Consider the following 13,574-nt stretch of genomic DNA (forward strand, 5'->3'; position numbering starts at 1 on the left):
CCCTCCTCTAAAATAAATATAGGACAAATATTTAAAGATGAGTGGTGTAAGGTGCCACATTACCAGGCTGTCCAGGGCACCCAGGTGGTTCAAGGCACCAGGATGTCCTGTTTTATTTTTTCTCTCCTTGGCTCCTGCTCTCTCTTTCCATTTCTCCCTGTTTGTTTTAATTAAAGAAATTAAAACCCCAAAGCTTCTCTCACAGATGTGTACTAAATCTCAGCTGTTCCCTTAATCTCACAGTTCCTGGTTCAACTGAGCAAAGCTCTCTCCTTTATAACTAGTTGACCCTAGCTTTTTTATTCCTCCTTCCACACACTAAAGGCAAAGAAGGAGGAGGAGGAGGAGGAGAAGGAGGAGGAGAAAAAGGAGGGGTGGGGGGGGGGGAAGAAGAAGAAAGAAAAAGAAAAGGGAAGAAAAGAAAGAAAAGAAAAAATAAAGATCATCTAAGTGTTTTACCATTTAAGTCAGATCCCTCATTACTATTTTCTCCAATCAGAAATTTGTCTGACACTATTTCTCTCTTGTTGTTGTAAGTGGATTTAAATACACTTTCTCACTCCAGAAATGAATTTAAGATACATTGGTACCCTCAGCAGCAGCCCTAACTCAAACACTTAGCTCAGATACAAACCATTTATATCACTTAAAGAAACTAGATAAGCGGGAAAAAAATATAAAAATGCTAAAGTGTCTCTCACATCATGATTGCTAATGTCTTTCAGGACTTGAAGAGAAAACATTCATTAGCCTTACCCACTCAGATAACTTGAAGGATACCTCTGACCAGTGACCTCAAATATGTGGGATTCACAGGAGCCTAACTCATTCAGGTAGGAGAACAGAATGATTCTCTGAGTAAGATTGTCTGCCCCCTCTAGAGATAAACAAGAGGCTCATCTACCATGTAGCTCCTTGTTTACCCACTTGCATTTTTTTAGTCTTTTTTATCACCAGATTTTAGCACTTGAGAATTCTTTATGAGACCCAGTAACTCTGAATGATTCACTAACAACATAAGGCTCTGGGAGCTAGACTGCATTGATAAATCATAGGAAGCTTACACTCTATGTGTGATTTTAGCCCGTTTATCAAGTGCTTCAAAACAATTGGCTGTTCCTCCATGTCTACCACGTGTAAGAGGATAGAACAGGTGGTTACTCTAGTTTTATAGGCAAGGTTCACAGAAGTTAAATAGTAAACTTTTACTGCCATAACCAATATATTTCTTTAAATGTGGTGTTCCAGACAGAAAATTGATAGGTCCCAAATTGGCAGATGTGCAAATTATGTCAGGAAGACCATAGTCTGATTCATCCCACCCCAAGGTCCATCTTTCAGAAAACCTATGTTTTATTTAGCTGTTTTTAAGTGTCTTGAATATCCAAAGTGACTGCCAACAAAATTGTCAGTGGTGGGGGCAAGGTATCCATCACTGACAAAGGACAGAGAGCAAGCTGAACAAAAATACTACAAAATAGAAACAGACGTGATACATTCCCAATCTCGCTCTGGACATGACTTTACAATTATAAGGATTGGAACTAACTTCCCTGGTGGTCCAGTGGTTAAGACTCCATGCTTCCACTGCAGGGGGTCGGGTGCGATCCCTGATCGGGGAACTACGATCCCGCATGCCGCGCTGCACAGCCGAAAAGAAAAAAGAAAAAAAAGATTATAACGATTGATGATGCATTTTAAAGGAAGTAGGTATATATAACTTTCTCCTCCCAATCTCAGTATCAATTTGGGGTTTATTTATGGCTTGCTTTCCAACTAATAAGGTGGATTTTCAGGGATGAATAATCTAGTTCAGAGCTAGGAAAGGCACAAACCTTGGACATAAGTCCATCCTTGGGGACTGACAACAGAAAGTTGAAAACTCATCTTAGTTCCTGTGGTATTGGAACATGTGTTTTTAACTTGGAACCAGAGAGAGTTTTCCTCACCTGCAGAGAGGAGAATAAAAACAATCCAGAATGTTACATCTCTGTTAGCAATTCCTTGCAGGGCCTGGAGCTGCAGCAGGAAGTTTCTCATTTGCGAGTCTGAGGTGCCTTATTTTCCAAAGCCAGCTCCTCCTGCAGGGTCGGCTGGACACTACACTGCTTTCTGGAACTCACTCTAACACAAAATGGAATGTTAGAAGGCTTAACCCCAATTCCAGTGTGTGAGCTTTCAGAGTCAGGGCCGAAGCGGCAACAACAGATCAAGGAGAGGAGTCAGGCAGGTAGAATTGGGAACAAACTACCTGGTGCATTAGTTTTCTAGGGTTGCCTTAACAAAGTACCACGGACTCCATGGCTTCAATGAAAGAAATTTATTGTCTCACCATTCTGGAGGCTGGAAGTCCAAGATCGAGGTGTCAGCAGGGTTGGTTTCTTCTGAGGCCTCTCTCCTTGGCTTGTAATGGTTGCCTTCTCCTGGTGTCTTCCTACGGTCTTCTCTCTATAACTGTCTGTGTCCTAATCTCCTCTTCTTGTAAGAATATCAGTCATATTGAACCATGGCCCTCCCTACAGACCTCATTTTAACTCAGTTACCCCTTTAAAGGCTCTATCTCCAAAACAGTCACATTCTGAGGTACTAAGTGTTAGGACTTCAACATATGAATTTTGTGAGAACACAATTCAGCCCATAACACTTGGAATCTCCAGTGGGCCACTAACTCACCTGAGCTCTAAGTCCCCAGGTCAACTTCCCGCCCCACCCCGATGACAAAGTACCTGTGGATCTGACTCAATTCTACAAGGAATGGTGCTGGGAGCTTGACATGGGGTCATTGGGATCATGACATTTGTGTCCCAAAAGCAATAGTACCAGCAAGGGAAGGAAGTTGAAGGACAACAAAATCAATCACTTCCCAGGGAGTCACAAAGAGCCAGAGAGACAACTCCCACTTTCTTGTAAATTTAGCAAAACGCTGTGGTAAAGGGAAGAAGGAAAAAATATACTAAGGGAGCAGAAGACTTAAGAACCCACTGACTCTCAAAATTAGGTATATCACCTGTAGTTGCAAACTTACTTAAGCTAGTTTGGTCCTGCACTCTTAGATTCTTGGATACCAAAGAAGGCTGAGACAGCAAGAGTATACTATTCTCCCATACCTGGCTATGCGATTTTAATTTTTTTTGGTGGGGGGGCACACTGCTCAGCATGCGGGATCTTAGTTCCCCGACCAGGGATCGAACCCTTGCCCCCTGCAGTAGAAGTGCAGAATGTTAACCACTGGACCACCAGGGAAGTCCCCTGGTTATGTGATTTTAATGAAAACAAATCTCAGTCCAAATTCCATCATACAGGCAGACATCTATTAATAAATACTTATCAACAGAGAGTGTAAAAGAGTTTATACAACTTGTTCTACACACTGGATAAAGCCCTTTTAGTGGTCATGCTATGAAAAGTTCACCTGAAGCAGACTCAGCAAGATTTTGGAGGCAGGATTCTATGCCCAGAGGGCACCATACAGTCAGAAGTCCTCCTAAACCAGTGTCTAGACTGAGAACCCATTAAGGAATCAGACATGATTGTCATCCCAAAAAGACTAGTGCAGACATCTATGGAGGCTTATACCCTGTTCAAAAGAGTGGAAGCCAATCCATATGTTCAAAATATGTTTGATTTCATCCGTGAGAGCTAAAGTCTATTTCTGACAAACATCATGCTAATGAACAAACAGGATTCAGCAATGGAAACCCAAATTTGGAATCAATGTGCTAATTCATAAAGCATCCACAGTTAATCAAAAGGATATAGAACGAACCGGAGGGTAAGGCAGGGGAGGGATAAATTGGGAGATTGGGATTGATGTATACACACTACTATATATAAAATAGATTACTAATAAGGACCTACTGTATAGCTCTACTACTCAATACTCTATAATGGCTTATATGGGAAAAGAATCTAAAAAAGAGTGGATATATGTATATTCATAACTGATTCACTTTGCTGTCCACCAGAATCTAACACAACATTGTAAATCAACCATACTCCAATAAAAAAATTTTTTTAATCATTTACAGATTAAAAGATATAGAACAAAAGGGTGTGTAGAAGCTGCTTCCAGAGTGGGTCCACTCTCACATAACACCACCTGTCACCATGGATATCCTGCTAGCAGTGTACCTGACCACAGGGCTAAAGTTAAAGGCTAACTGGCACATACCAAATGTCAAGAATGGTAAATACTTTAAAGTAAATTACAGAGATTGTAATGTCTATTAATGCAAATTCATGCCATAACAATAGAGAACGCACTGCACCAGGGGGTAGGCCCCCTGGGTCTGATTTCAGAGCTGCCACATTGGATGCACCATCTCTTTGGGCTTCTATTTCTTATGCAGAAAAATAAAGGAATTGATAGATTGAATGTCTCAGATTTGTCCTACAGGACCTTAGGGTTTTATGGAGGAGCTCCAGGAATTCTACAAACTTGTGATTCATATTTTTGTGTAGTTTAGCTATTTGTAATATATTTTTTAAGAAAGAAAGAAAAGAAAATACTATGTGCCCACAAGCATGTACACATCCACCAAAATTAAACAGAGTAGAAACTAGTGCTACCAGAATAACTTGTTTTTATCCAGATATTAGAGTAAAGTTTCTCTAACCATATCTGTAAATGATATATAAATATATTGTAAACGTGATTGAGGAGATAAGTCATAGCTCAACATTTTTTTAAATTTAGACCTATGCACGTTAACTCATGTAAGAGTACATTAGGAAGGACATGACTGCAAGGCACATGTAATTCACTCAGATGCCAGGAAAGGCTTAAGGATAGAGAGGGTCTCACCACAGCATAACTGTCAGTTATGCAAGAGAAAGTGAATGCCCAACACTTTGGCATTCGTAAGTTCTAGCTAAAGTTTGACTTTTTATTTTCATTATAGAGTTATTAAAAGTCTTGAGGTCTTCTTAGTTAACTTTTCCTTTTCCCCAGGTAAGAAGAATAAATTCCTCTAAAACCAAAAATGGATATGTATAACCAGCTAAAAATAAAAGTTATTGATGGCTATGATAAATTGATGAGTCTCAAGTTAAACTGTCCACATGTTCAATTATCACCAGCTGATTCTTCAGCTAGGGTTGATTTCAATCACAGCAGTATGTCCAATGAAAGCAGCATCTCTCAAATTTATACAATACATCTTGAAGACAACAAAGTGTGATGGTACATTGCCCAGGACTTCAATGGGTGTTACACAGTAAAATTTTGCAAAATAATTTTGAATCCTAGCATGCTCCAGTATAAATCTGAAACAAACTACAGTGAACATATAACATAGAGTCACAGATACTTTTCTTCTTTTTCTTTTTTTTATTGAAGTATCGTTGATCTACAATGTTGTTAGTTTCAGATGTACAGCAGTGATTCAGTTATATATAACTCAATATATATATGCTTTTTCAGATTATTTTCCCTTATACATTATTAAAAAATGTTGAGTATAATTCCCTGTGCTATACAGTACACCCTTATTGGCTATCTAGCTTATATATATATAGTAGTGTGTTTATGTTAATCCCAAGCTCCTAATTTATCCCTTCCCCCCTTTCCCTTTGGGTAACCATAAATTTGTTTGCTATGTCTGTGGGTCTATTTCTGCTTTGTATATAAGTTCATTTGTACCTTTTTTTTTTTAGATTCCACATATCAGCAATATCATGAGATATTTTTCTTTCTCTGTTTGGCTTACTTCATTTAGCATGAAATCTCTAGGTCCATTCATGTTGCTACAGATGGCATTATTTCATTCTTTTTTATGGCTGAGTAATATTCCATTGTGTGTGTGTGTGTGTGTGTGTGTGTGTGTGTGTGTGTATCTCTCATCTTCTTTATCCATTCATCTGTTGATGGACATTTAGGTTGCTTCCATGTCTTGACTATTGTAAATAGTGCTGCAATGAACATTGGGGTGCACAGATATTTTTCAACACTAATTGAATAGTCAATTTATAGGAAAGCATATGCAAACAATATTTTTTTAATTTTTTATAAATTTATTTATCTATTTTTTATTTTTGGCTGAGTTGGTTCTTCGTTGCTGTGCGCGGGCTTTCTCTAGTTGCGGAGAGTGGGGGTTACTCTTCGTTTCGGTGTGCAAGCTTCGCATTGTGGTGGCTTTTCTTATTGCAGAGCACGGGCTCTAGGCACGTGGGCTTCAGTAGTTGTGGCATATGGGCTCAGTAGTTGTGGCACACGGGCTTAGTTTCTCCGTGGCACATGGGATCTTCACAGACCAGGGCTCAAACCCGTGTCCCTTGCATTGGCAGGCAGATTCTTAACGACTGCATCACCAGGGAAGTCCTGCAAACAATATTTAAATCTAACAATAAAAGTGCGTTAACATTTGTATTCATATACTGCTCTATTGCAAGTCGGGGAGAAACTATTAAAAACTGTTGCTTATTATATCCTGGACTCTTGACATTATCAACATCAGGCCAACTAGAATGCTGATGGTGGGGACTTTGGTTAACTGCTTATCTCCAGCACCTAGAATAGTGCCTGGCACATAGCATGTGCTCAATAAATATTTGCTAAATGAATTAATGAATAAGAAGGTTGATACAAATATACTTAGCTTTATTATCAAATCTCAGAGAAGAATCCAGATATGTGCATTACACATACTTGTAAAACTTGTTCTAAGACTGAAATCTTTATGCTACAATTAAAGGAAAATATAGATTTTTGTGGCTGCCTCTATTTTGTTTATTTTTGTCTGATATACTCATACAATTGAATACAGTGAAAATAATCTCACTAGCAAAATACTGAACACACACACACACACCAGGGCTCTGCCAACTATGGCTCATGGGCCAAATCCAGCTATGCCCATTAATTTAGGTATCATCTATGTTCTTTTGGGCTACAGTGACAGAATTGAATATGGAGGTGATATGGCCTACAAAAATGAAAGTAATACTATCTGTCCTTTAAAAAAATAAAGTTTGCCCACCCCTAGTGTAGATCAACTTTGATATACCAATTAAGTTAGCAAAAAATGTAATGGTAACTATACCAAAAGGTAATTATAAAATGGCAGGAAAACCAGAGTATCAGCTGTTATAAAAGCTGTTGCCAAAATGGATTCAAGCAGTCATATCCTAAGAATCCATAAACTATTATAAAGAATGCACCTTTAAAACCGCTCTTAATTACTCCAAATCATGTTTTATTAAGGCATGATCTTTTATTGCAAATGTTCTAGAGTTACTTACATCAATAAAAGCAGCAAATTCCAGAATTTACTTTTTCATACCTATATTTTTTACTATTCTTAGACAAAGTGAAAATACAAATTATTTCTGCTAAGAAAAAAATATTTTTTTGTTTTTTCTCTAAAGAAAGGTAAACATCTTTAGTAACTATCTTTCTAATATCACAAGAAGGCTCCAGTTTGCCTGCCTCAATGACTCATTAGCCTTTATATTTGTAAAATAAAAGACAAATACAAAAAACTACACAAAACCAATGTATAAGGTAAAAACACCTGTGTAGGCAGAATTCTAAAGACATCCTTCCAGGATTCTGGTCCCCTAGTTATTCAGTCAAAAACCAATCTAGGTACTACTGTGACTTTGGAGATGGAATTAAGTTTCCTCATCAGCTGATCTTAAAATAGGGGGCTTATCCTGGATTATCAAGGTGAGACCAATGTAATCATATGAGCCCTTAAAAACAGAAGAGGAAAGTGGAAGAGTTGCAGGGGAAGGAGAAATCAGAGTGATCCAAAGTATAAAAAGAATGCAACCCACTCTTGCTGTTTGAAGATGGAGGGGACAATGGAATAAGGAAAGGGGGTAGCCTTGAGAAGTTGAGAGGGTCCCATGATTGACGGCCAGAAAAGAAACAGGATCCTCAGTCCTGCAGCCACAAGGAACTGAATTCTGCCAAAAGTGTGAATCAGCTTGGAGACCCCAGATAAGAGCCCAGCTGACCAAGAACTTGATTTCAGCCTTGTAACCCATAGCAGAGGATCCAGTCAAGTTCACCTGGACTTCTGACCTACAGAACTGTTAGATAATAAGTTTTGTTGTTTTAAGCCACTAATTTTTTTTTTTTTGGTAATTTGCTATGGCAACAATAGGAAACTAATACAATGCCTGAAACCCTAACCTGAGTCAAGAAATAGAGCTTTGCCAGCCACCTAAAAGCCCCTCCATGTGGCCCATCCCGAACGCAGCCACTTCTCTCTTGCCTTTACAGAAATTGCTTCCTTGCATTTTAGAGGCTTATCATGAACGCGATAAGTTCTAAATATTTTCTATAGTTTAGTCTTAGCAAATTTTTTAAAAATCCAACATATCTGCTAAGACATTTCCAATCTACAGTGTCCTTCTTCATCCTTTTCTTCTCCTTTCAGTTTATCTGTGAAGAACACAGGTACTTTAACCTGCAGAGCTTCCCTCAGTCTGAATTACGTTGATTGTGTATTCACAGTGCAGTTCACCAAGCTTCTCTGCCCTCTCTACTTCCTGCAAATTAGCAGCAGGGTCCAGAGCCCTGATCAATCTCAGATTCGAGCCATTTGGCAGGACTAGGTGGTGATGAATTCTTTCATCAGAAGGTATGTCATGTCTGGCTTTCTCTCTTGTGACAGCAACTCAATGCTTAGATCTGTATTTGTGTGTTGCTAACTGGTGATAATTCTATCAGTTCTTTTTGTTTATTCACTGGAATACACTTTATAAAGAGATGCTTCTCATCTACTATTTGTTATCGAATAGAACACTTCATGTGGGAAAAACAATAAATGCTTGATCCTTCCCTTTTTTAAACGAGTTTTCAAGACAATGAATTGATTCTCTATTATCTTCCAAAAATGACCAATTATTTTTTTAATTATGAATTTAAGGATTGAAATATTTTGATGAGGTTCACTCTATGGCAACTCAAACCTTTATTAAAGCTCAAATTGTCCCATTCTTTACTAGTGAGGTGGTCTCTTCAAGTTGGCTCCTGGTGGTCTCTGACACTGGTGGTCCCTGATGGCTTCCTTGAATTTGGCACAAATTGGCTAATTTTGTGCATATCCTGCCTCAGAACCTGGAATCAGCTATTCCTCCAAGAAGCCCTAGATTCCTAAAGTGAGAAGTAGGATTTCAATACCACAATCTAGGTGCTTGGATTAATGATATTTTTAAAAAATTGTAACAAGTTCAACTTGGCAATATACAGTTAGTGATGTTACTGTGATTCAACAATAGATAAAGTGTCAACAGTGATGTTAGAATATGAAGTTTGAACCCAACATGCAAAACAAATACATTTTTCTGTTATGAAACAACCTGTGAATATCTGACAAGACAACACTGGAGGTAGCTGAGATTTTTTAATGACTTTGTTGAACATTTCATACTTTTAAAAAATAATATTTATTTTCACCAATGTAGTTTTAAATTTGCAAAAAAAAAAATCATTAATCATTTCTCTCCAAGTTTCAAATTTTATCATACAGGAATCCAGGAAGTTGCTAAACATTACGCATGATCTGACTTAGGAGCAAATTTCCTATTACTCTTCTTTCAGTCTTCCCAAATGGTTTAATCAAAGAACATAGTATAGAGATTAAATATGCACATTTAAAAGTCAAAATTATAGTCACTAGTTAAATCCACTTTTAACTCAAAAAGCATATCATCCATATTATTCACGGTACCAGATGACCCCTAAGACTCTTTTCAAACCTGAAATTCTATAACTCCATATATATTTTAAATTCATTTCAGCAAACATTTGAGAGACTACTACTCTAGGTGATACTTGCTAGCTACTAGTGGAAGGAGAAAAAGGGATGAAGAATAAAGCAAAGTAACTGCCCTCAAGAATTGCAGTTATAATGTACAGAAAGATAACCTAATATTTAAAATAAAATATAGAGATATATATAATTATTAAAAATTCTATCTTAGAAATATATATACCATACATACTTTACTATAGGGAAAGTAAAGTAAAAATAGTAGAATATCAAACAGTATGCATATTTTGTTACTAAATTGGCTTTTTTAAACAAAGGCATCATAAAAGTAACCAGAGAAGCCTAAAAGAAGATAAACCAAAATGTTAATAGTATGTTTTTATGTATTTTAAATATTTTAATGTTGAATTAATTCTTTAATAAATTTTTAAATGTGAATAATGTTTTAATTTTAATAAAATATATTTAAATGTATAAAAATAAATAAATATTAAAAGTAAATATTTCATTCTAATACAATATCTTTAAATATATCACATGTTCCACACAAGAACTTGTACATGAATGTTTATAGCATTCATATTATGCAGCATAATGCGTAATAGTCAAAAGGTGCAAACCACCTAAATATCCATCGACTGATGAATGAATAAATAAAATGGGTATATCCGTACCATGGAATGTTATTCTACAATAAAAAACAATGAATTACTGATACACGTTACAACCTAATGAACTTTGAAAACATTATGCTAAGTGAAAGAAGGTAGTCACAAAAGGCCACATTTTACCTGCTTCTATGTATGTGAAATGTCCAGAATAGGCAAATCCATAGAGGTAGAAAGTAGACTGGTGATTGCCAGGGTCTGGGGAGAAAGAGGGCTGGGGAGTGAGTGCCCATGGGTACTGGGTTTCTTTGTGGGCTGATGAAAATATTCTGGAATTATACAGTGGTGATGATCGTACAACTTTGTGCAAACACCAAAAACCATTGAAATGTACACTGATTTTATGGTAGTGAATTATATCTCCATTAAAAATGGAAAGATATGCATATCATATTTACTGTGAGCAGTAAATAGTTCATTCAACAAATGTGTAGATTTTATAGAGATCTATACAAATGAGAAGCTGGAAGAAATCTACAAAGTCTACAAAGAAGGTGGCATTTGTGAGGGGTCTTCAGTGTGAAAGCATGGCAACAACTCCCCAAATTTTAGCAAGCATGGCAAATTACTAAAGCTAATGTCATAATAGAAATAAGGACTTGGTTAATATGATTTGTAACATTTTTAACCTAACAAGGATTCATTTTTAAGCCAACCCAACTCGAGGCTAAAAATTTCTGCCAAATATCAGGTATCGATAAGCCCCCCAAAAAATGAGGAATTTTATAGATTTTATGTCTGTTTCTTAACCCAAATCTCTGATTCTCCTTCTAAATTTCCATTGCACAGAAGTAATGTCAAAATGATACCCAGGCATGCCAAAGCCTGCCGAGTGTAAATGCATTTTTATCTTTTGGAAATCACATCATTTTGTCTTAGCAGAACGTGCAGAAAAGCATGCATTCTTTATAATGTAAAGCACAGTGAGCTTTCAGCAGTCCAGTTGGTTTACATAATGGAATTTGCCTTGAGCATGGCAGCCACATGTTTGCAATCTCATCCATCTCGGATGCACATGTATCAATCACTTTTCATACGCTGTTAGAAAGAATGAAGAAAAGCTCTAATTTTGTCTCCTTTAATCAGTGTTTGTCTCAAGTAAAATTCAACATGGACTTTTCCCTTCTTCATCCACACAATCAAAAGTGAAATGTTTTTCAAAATATTTTCAGAAAGTGTGCCCATTTAAAGATTGACTTATAAACCTAGAGGTAGTGGATGTTATGAACAAAACATTGAATTGTTACCAAAAATACAACTTCTCAGCTATTATGATGCAGTTACAAATGTATTTCCAAAGGTAGATTTTTCAACAAAGGATGCATTTTTTCAGCCATCGGCCTGGTCAACAATTTCTTGAGTAATTCCATTCCTCAAGCCTGTTGAACGTTTATACCAGGTACGCGCTGTGGTTCATTTTCTGTTTTCTTTCCATTCTTTTGATGGTTAATGTACATCTTTGCCTTGAATTGTAGACTGTCCAACCTCCAAAATTTGCTTTGATCTAACTTGCAGGGATGTCTTAGGTCTCTGTGCCACCATATTGTTTAACTAGCATACACATCATCCTTTAATACTCTAAGTACTATCAGAAAACAACAATGAAAGGTACAGGAGATCTTTTAAGATGGCACTAGGAAGTCATCCACATTACAAGCTCTTCTTAAAATTCTCCAGAGCCTCCCTCCACCACTTCTGGTTAAAGTCTTAAATCCTTAGCATGGTTCAAACCAGCCATCCTCTGGTCTCTGCTTAGCTTCCTTGTCCTCTTGCCACTTTACTTGACACACTCTAGAATGTAGTTGGACTCGCATTTCTCAAATATTTAATCTCCCTTCTCTATTTTTTTAATATTTTCTTCTCTCTGCGGGGACATCTATCTCTTCCCGGTTCTCTGAGTAATTCCTTCTTGCTCAAGATTCAACATGGAAAACTTCATTCATCTTTCTTTCCTAATTAGTTGGTCTGAGTCAGATATGAAGGCCAATACCACAATCTTTTATCTTATCTTTCCTTTGCTCAAGATACTGCTTGTGCTTAATATTTTTTCTAATTGAATGAATAGTGAACTAACAAACATATATTCAGCAGCATATGTAGTTTTAGTGGCAGCATGGGCTCTGGAACCAACTGAACTTAAATGCTTACTAGCTGTGCTGTTAGAACAGGTTTCTTCGCCTCTCTTTGACTCAGTTTTCTCATTTATAAACTGGAAATAATATAACTTGACTGCCTCATGGCTTTAAATAAGTTCAAATGAGAAATTGCCTAAAATTATGCTCAGCACATTATAAATAATTCATAAATGTTAGTCTTATTGGTATTGTAATTATAATTACTAGTATTGTAAGGTGTGTGCCAGGAATATGAAGACTTGGTTTCATCTCCTCAAGGAACTTAAAATTCTTGTAAAAAAAAGAAAAAGGAAGACAAAAACAAATGAGGAATGATTATAAAATGTTGTAACTAATACAGGAAATGAACCAAAAGCTGTAAGTAGGATCCAAAAATCGCAAGCTCACAAAAGCTAAGATTGAATTATTGCAAAGTTAATGAAAACCAATTTTTTCCACTTTATCTTCTAGTAACTATTTGAACAAAAATATTTTTATTTTATTACATGTGTCATAAACAGACCAATTATTTTTTAAGGCACTGAATCTTAAATACTTACCCCAACCAAACCCCACCCCTTGGGTGGAGAATGAGAGACCCTAGCCAAAACTTACTGTCTCGTGGTTTTGCTGTATTCTTTATAAAATCAACCAAAATGTAAGTATCCAAATGAGTTTTTTTTTACCTCTGAAGTGTTCACCACCTAATATTAGGCACATATTTTAATCCATACAACCATTGCTCAAAATATTGTTGGAATTCATTTTTTGAAATGGCCTTCAGGATAACTTTATAAACAACAGAAGAAAATCTAAAATTTTAGTTAAAATGAACTATTTAATAAAATAGCATATGATACATCCTATACTCTTGAGAAGTTAAAGCTTGGAAAAAAATTTTTAAGCTTGACTAACAGACACATACCAAACGTCACAAAGGCAGTAAGTACTTTAAATTACACAGATTGACTAAAAATGAGTGCTAGGCATTTCCAAATTTCAAACCACCCTCAAAGGACTGAGACTACAAATAATGTTCACAGACCTTTGAATAATGTTGGAGAAGTTGA

The 13,574-nt window shown here is 36.6% G+C and overlaps 1 long non-coding RNA gene across 1 annotated transcript in view; it reads right to left on the reverse strand.

The window, feature by feature from the left end:
• Positions 1–6,003: 6,003 nt before the first annotated feature.
• LOC132364929 (uncharacterized) overlaps positions 6,004–13,574 on the reverse strand; it is a 212,852-nt gene continuing 205,281 nt past the window's right edge. The window contains exon 4 of the long non-coding RNA XR_009502961.1: positions 6,004–6,319. This is a non-coding gene — a long non-coding RNA (uncharacterized LOC132364929). The remainder of the gene's footprint in view (positions 6,320–13,574) is intronic.

Source organism: Balaenoptera ricei, chromosome 4, assembly GCF_028023285.1.
Source record: "Balaenoptera ricei isolate mBalRic1 chromosome 4, mBalRic1.hap2, whole genome shotgun sequence".
In the NCBI taxonomy this organism is placed as follows: Eukaryota; Metazoa; Chordata; class Mammalia; order Artiodactyla; family Balaenopteridae; genus Balaenoptera; species Balaenoptera ricei.